Consider the following 5737-nt stretch of genomic DNA (forward strand, 5'->3'; position numbering starts at 1 on the left):
GGGGAGAGAGCATGCGCGCTGGGACTGCCAGGAGGGGGGCGGGGCGAGGCGGGACGGAGGTGGGGGGTGCTGCGAGGGGGGATAGAGGGGTGGGGCTGGTACCCAGGGGAAGAAAGCGGGAGGTCTCCAAGCTGGCTTTGTAGCCGCACCGCGACGGGCAGCCCCCGCGTGGCTCCCAGACTGCCCTATCATTACCTAGGGCAGGGCACCGCCCCCTCTGTCGCTTGCCACCAAACATTTAGGTGAAAGCTACCCGGCTTCGCAGGGCACCTCCTCTCCCCTCCTGGGAGCCAGTCTGCTGCGACCATTACCCAGGCGTGCCTTTCTGGCCACCCGATCTCCAGGCAGAGCTGCACCCTGTCTGTCCAGGACCATCCCTTCAAAGGAGAGGTCACATTGTTACCGAATTACCCTTCTGCTCTTTGCTATTCTCCAACGCAGATAGAGCTAACTCAATCCCTTTTTCTGCGCTAAAAACCAAATTCCATTTTTTTTTCTCCTTAAGAGTGTGTATGGGGAAGAATGGATGATAAATTGCCAATGAAATGTTCTCTTTGTCAGCTGTTGAGCAAGGTCCTAACAGACACCTGTTCCAGAATGCCTTTGATAGAAACGTGCAGGTGAAGGCGGAGAAGTGGAGTCCCAGGCTGGCCCTGGAGGTGGGGGGTGGAGGTGGGGGGCAGTTTTGTCTTTTTTCCTCCATGGAGTTTTATTGGGTGGAGAGAAATCCAATTTAGATGGATCGTTGACTTGAATACTACGAAGTCCCAGGAAGATGCCTTTGAAGGGGAAGACCTGGTTGGCCTTAGCCCTGGACTGGGCATTGTGGCACTGGGTTCCAATGCTGGCCCTGTGTCAACAGCTGTGTGATGTGGGCCAAGTCCCTTCCATGTTCTGGGCCTCTGTAAGTGGGAGTTAGCCTAATGATCTAAGGGCACCTTCCATTGAGAGGTAGAGGGAGGCAGAGAAGAAAGGGAGATAGAGAAGAGAGAGGAAAACAGTGGCACCCTGGTGGTAGTGGGGAACAGAGAGCAGGTGCCAGAGAGAGTTGAGAAGAGAAAAATCAAGAATTTACCTTCTGAGTCACTAAACAAGTTTAACTTGAAAACTGTCTCAGCGTTGCCTCCCTGGAGCACACACGCCTCTACCTGGGGACCCTCCTAGCGATGGCTTTCCAAAGTCTTCGGCATACCCTCTTATGGCCAGCAGAGAGACCAGGGTGGAGTCCAGGGTCTCTGAGCTGGTGTCCCCTCTCCTCCAGGAAAGAGGTCAGGAGTCAGGGGAAATTTCAGGTCAGCTGGAAAATTACAGAGCCAGGAGAGAGTGGACGGTGTAATTTTGCGGGCTTGGGAAAGAACACGGGGAACATGAGAGAGTTGTCCCACCACAGACAAGTAACAGCCCCCCTCTTCCTCCTGCCTCCCACCACTTCTTTCCAGGGGCCCTTGTGCTTTATGCCTTGTGACAAGGGGATGAGGAAGGAGAGCTCAGGGAAGTGAGCACACAGCCTGGATCCCATAGTGATCCTGGGCCCTACCCAATCACCCCCCCAACCAAACCAGGTGGATGCGCTGGCCAGGCCCCACCCAATACAGGGTACAGTAGGGCTCTCTGCTCTGAAAATCCCCCTCTTTCTGTTGATGTAGCCTCATGTTATAATAATAATAGTTAACCATTACTAATTGTGCCAGGCACTGTTTCTAAATACGTATTAACTCATTGAATCCTTAGGATAACCCAAGAGATGGGTACCATTTTCAGATAAAATGGAGGCAATTGGCTAGGTGTGGTGGCTCACACCTGTAATCCCAGCACTTTGGGAGGCCAAGGTGGGCAGATCACGAGGTCAGGAGTTTGAGACCAGCCTGGCCAACATGGTGAAACCCTGTCTCTACTAAAAATACAAACTTTGGTGGGTGTGGTGGTGCACACCTGTAATCCCAGCTACTGGGGAGGCTGAGGCAGGGGAATGGCTTGAACTTAGGAGGCAGAGGTTGCAGTGAGCTGAGATCATGCCACTGCACACCAGCCTGGGTGACAGAGCAAGACTCCGTCTAAAAAAAAAAAAACAAGGCAATTCCTCAGGCCAGTTACTTCCCCGACAGCCCCTGATTACACAGAAAAAACAGTCTCTGGGCCCCAGAAACAAGGCAGAGGCAGCAGTCCCTCAGCAAGCCTGGCCAGTGACTTCAGAGCCTCAGAGAAAACCCATACTACTCTCTAGGATGCTGTGGCATTCTGGGCAAATAACAACTTCTCTGGGCCTCACTTCTCCATGAGGTCAGCTGGAGGAAAACCACCACGGCCCCTTCCCTTCCTCTCTCTTCCCTCCCCCACCACACACACACACACACACACACACACACACACACACTACTCCCCAGCCACTTCCCATTTATAGGAAATGGGGGATGACGTGAGGAGCAAGGCCATCCTTGGGGAACTGCTAATAGTCTAGCTGGATATTGGAGAAACCAAAGATGCTGGCAAAATGCATTAGCAGTCTCTGCCCCGGCCCCACACACAGCCCCTCCTCATTGTCCTTGGGCTAAGAGCAAGCATCCTTCTCATTCCACAGAGACAAGATACCCAGCTGCATCAGGTTGGCCTCATGGAAGCCTGAGAGGTCATGAAGGACCTGGAGTTCCCTCGCTGTTCCCGTCTCTTGCCATCTCCATCATCCAGGGCCGGTGGTCCACTTTGAGCTCTCTGTGCTCCTTCCTCTGTCTGCCTCAGGATGAGGGTGAGCAGTCTCTTCAGGCATAAGGGCCAGCAGCAGGGCCAAATCCTGGCTGTGGACTTGGAAGGAGGAGGGATGAGCCCCCCGGGACACAGCAATTCCATTTCTGGAATTTCTCTGGTGGCAGAATAATCAGAGATGTGTATATCAGAAGTGTGGAAGAGTTTTTCATCTCATCATTCCTTATAATAGTGAAAAATTAGAAACAATTTAAATGTAGAATAATAAGCCATTGGCTAAGCAACTTATGGCAAACCCACTCAATGGAACACTATGCTGCCATTAAAAATGATGGCATAGAATAATTTTAATAGGCTAGGCATGGTGGCTCACGCCTGTAATCCCAGCACTTTGGGAGGCAGAGGTGGGTGGATCATTTGAGGTCAGGAGTTCGAGAGCAGTCTGACCAACATGGCGAAACCCCACCTCTACTAAAAATACAAAAATTAGCCAGGCATGGTGGCGGGAGCCTGTAATCCCAGCTGTTTGGGAGGCTGAGGCAGGAGAATTGCTTGAACCTGGGAGACGGAGGTTGAAGTGAGCAAAGAACGTGCCACTGCACTCCAGCCTGCACTCAATTTTTCTTGAGATGGAGAGCGAGACTCCACCTCAAGAAAAATAAAAAAAATTTTTTTTTTTTTTTGAGACAGAGTCTCGCTCTGTTGCCCAGGCTGGAGTGCAGTGGCATGGCACGATCTTGGCTCACTGCCACCTCCGCCTCCCAGGTTCACGCCATTCTCTTGCCTCAGCCTCCCGAGTAGCTGGGACTACAGGCACCTGCCACCACGCCCAGCTAACTTTTTTTTTGTATTTTTAGTAGAAATGGGGTTTCAGCTGTTAGCCAGGATGGTCTCGATTTCCTGACCTCATGATCCGCCCGCCCTGGCCTCCCAAAGTGCTGGGATTACAGGTGTGAGTCACCACGCCTGGCCCAATAATAATAATTTTAACAGCCTGGGGAAATGTTTATGGTTTTTTTTTTGTTTTGAGAGAGAGTCTCGCTTTCGGCACAATCGTGACCTATCTCAGCTGACAGCAACCTCCGCTTCCCGGGTTCAAGGGAGCATGGACAGCTAGGTTTTGTATTTTTAGTAGAGATGGAGTTTCTCTATATTGGCCAGGCTGGTCTTGAACTCCTGACCTCAAATGATCTGCCCACCTCAGCCTCCCAAAGTGCTGGGATTACAGGGATCCCATCCCTCCGAAAGTGCTGGGATTACACGCCTGGCCTTATGGTATACTAGTAAGTGGAAAAAGCCAGCAACAAAATGGTGTACAGTGGGATATACGTTTTATTTTAAATTATATATATACTAATGCAACAAGATTGGATCTTAGAACAGAAAAGGGATATTAGTGGAAAAACTGGTGGAGTCTGAATAAAGTCTGTAGTTTAATAAATAGTGCCGCCAGTGTTAATTTCTCAGTATTGTTTTTGTTTTTGTTTTTGAGACAGGGTCTTGCTCTGTCACCCAGGCTGGAGTGTAGTGGCGTGGCACAACCATAGCTCACTGCAGCCTCAACCTCCTAGGCTCAAGCGATCCTCCCACCTCAAGTCTCCTGAATAGCTGGGACTACAGGTGTGCATTTTTTGTACAAACGGAGCCTCATTATGTTGCCAGGGCTGGTTTCAGACTCCTGGGCTCAAGTGATCCTCCTGCCTTGGCCTCCCAAAGTGCCGGGATTACAGATGTGAGCCATCAGGCCTGGCCAGTTTCTCAGTTTTTGTTGTTGTTGTTGTTGTTGTTGTTTGTTTTTTGAGACAGAGTCTCACTCTGTCGTCATCTAGGCTGTAGTACAGTGGCATATTCTTGGATCACTGCAACCTCCACCTTCCAGATTCAAGCAAGTCTCATGCCTTAGCCTCCTGAGTAGGATTACAGGCATGCACCACCATGCCTGACTAATGTTTGTATTTTTAGTAGAGATGGTTTTGCCACGTTGGCCAGGCTGGTCTTGAACTCATGGCCTCAAGTGATCCACCTGCCTCAGCCTCCCAAAGTGCTGGGATTACAGGCGTGAGCCACCACACCTGGCCAATTTTGCAGTTTTGATCATTGTAATATGGTATCGTAAGATGTTAACATTAGGGGAAACTGGTTGAAGGGCATGTGGGAACTTAGTATTATCTGTGCAGTTTTCCCATAAATCTAAAATGATTCCAAGATAAAAAGTTGTTTAGGTATATCTCTAAAGAGAGGATATTATAAGAAAAGACAGACATAACCATAATGTGGATACTGTTTTTTTGTTTGTTTGTTTTTTGAGATGGTGTTTTTGCTCTTGTTGCCCAGGCTGGAGTACAGTGGTGCAATCTCCTCTCACCACAACCTCCACCTCCCGTATTCAAGCGATTCTCCAGCATCAGCCTCCCAAGCAGCTGGGATTACATGCATGCACCACCATGCCTGGCTAATTTTGTATTTTTAGTAGAGATGGGGTTTCTCCATGTTGGTCAGGCTGGAATGCAGTGGCGCCATTTCGGCTCACTGCAACTTCCGCCTCCCGGGTTCAGGTGATTCTCCTGCCTCAGCCTCAGCCTCTTGAGTAGCTAGGATTAGAGATACCCGCCACCACACCCAGATAATTTTTGTATTTTTAGTAAGAGATGGGGTTTCACCTTGTTGGTCAGGCTGGTCTTGAACTCCTGACCTTGTGATCCACCCACCTCGGCCTCCTAAAGTGCTGGGATTATCGGTATGAGCCACCACGCCCAGCTCGGATACTGGTTTCTTTTTGAGTGGAAGAATGACTTTAATTTTGAGGGAGTGCTAAGAGAACTTTTTCGAGTCTTTAAGTCTTCTATGTGCATCAAAAATTGCTTTTGTAAATATAAAATAATCAATAAAAAGTATTTTTAAAGGGCAGGAATAAAATAACATGAAGGAAGGAGGAAGCAAGAGGAATGAGAGATCACCATGGCGGGTGTTCACCTGTGTGGACTGCTAAACTCCACTTCCATCCAAAGGACTGGAGTCATGGAGAGATCAGGAACCT

The sequence above is a fragment of the Macaca nemestrina genome, chromosome 1 (genome assembly GCF_043159975.1).
Source record: "Macaca nemestrina isolate mMacNem1 chromosome 1, mMacNem.hap1, whole genome shotgun sequence".
Taxonomy (NCBI): Eukaryota; Metazoa; Chordata; class Mammalia; order Primates; family Cercopithecidae; genus Macaca; species Macaca nemestrina.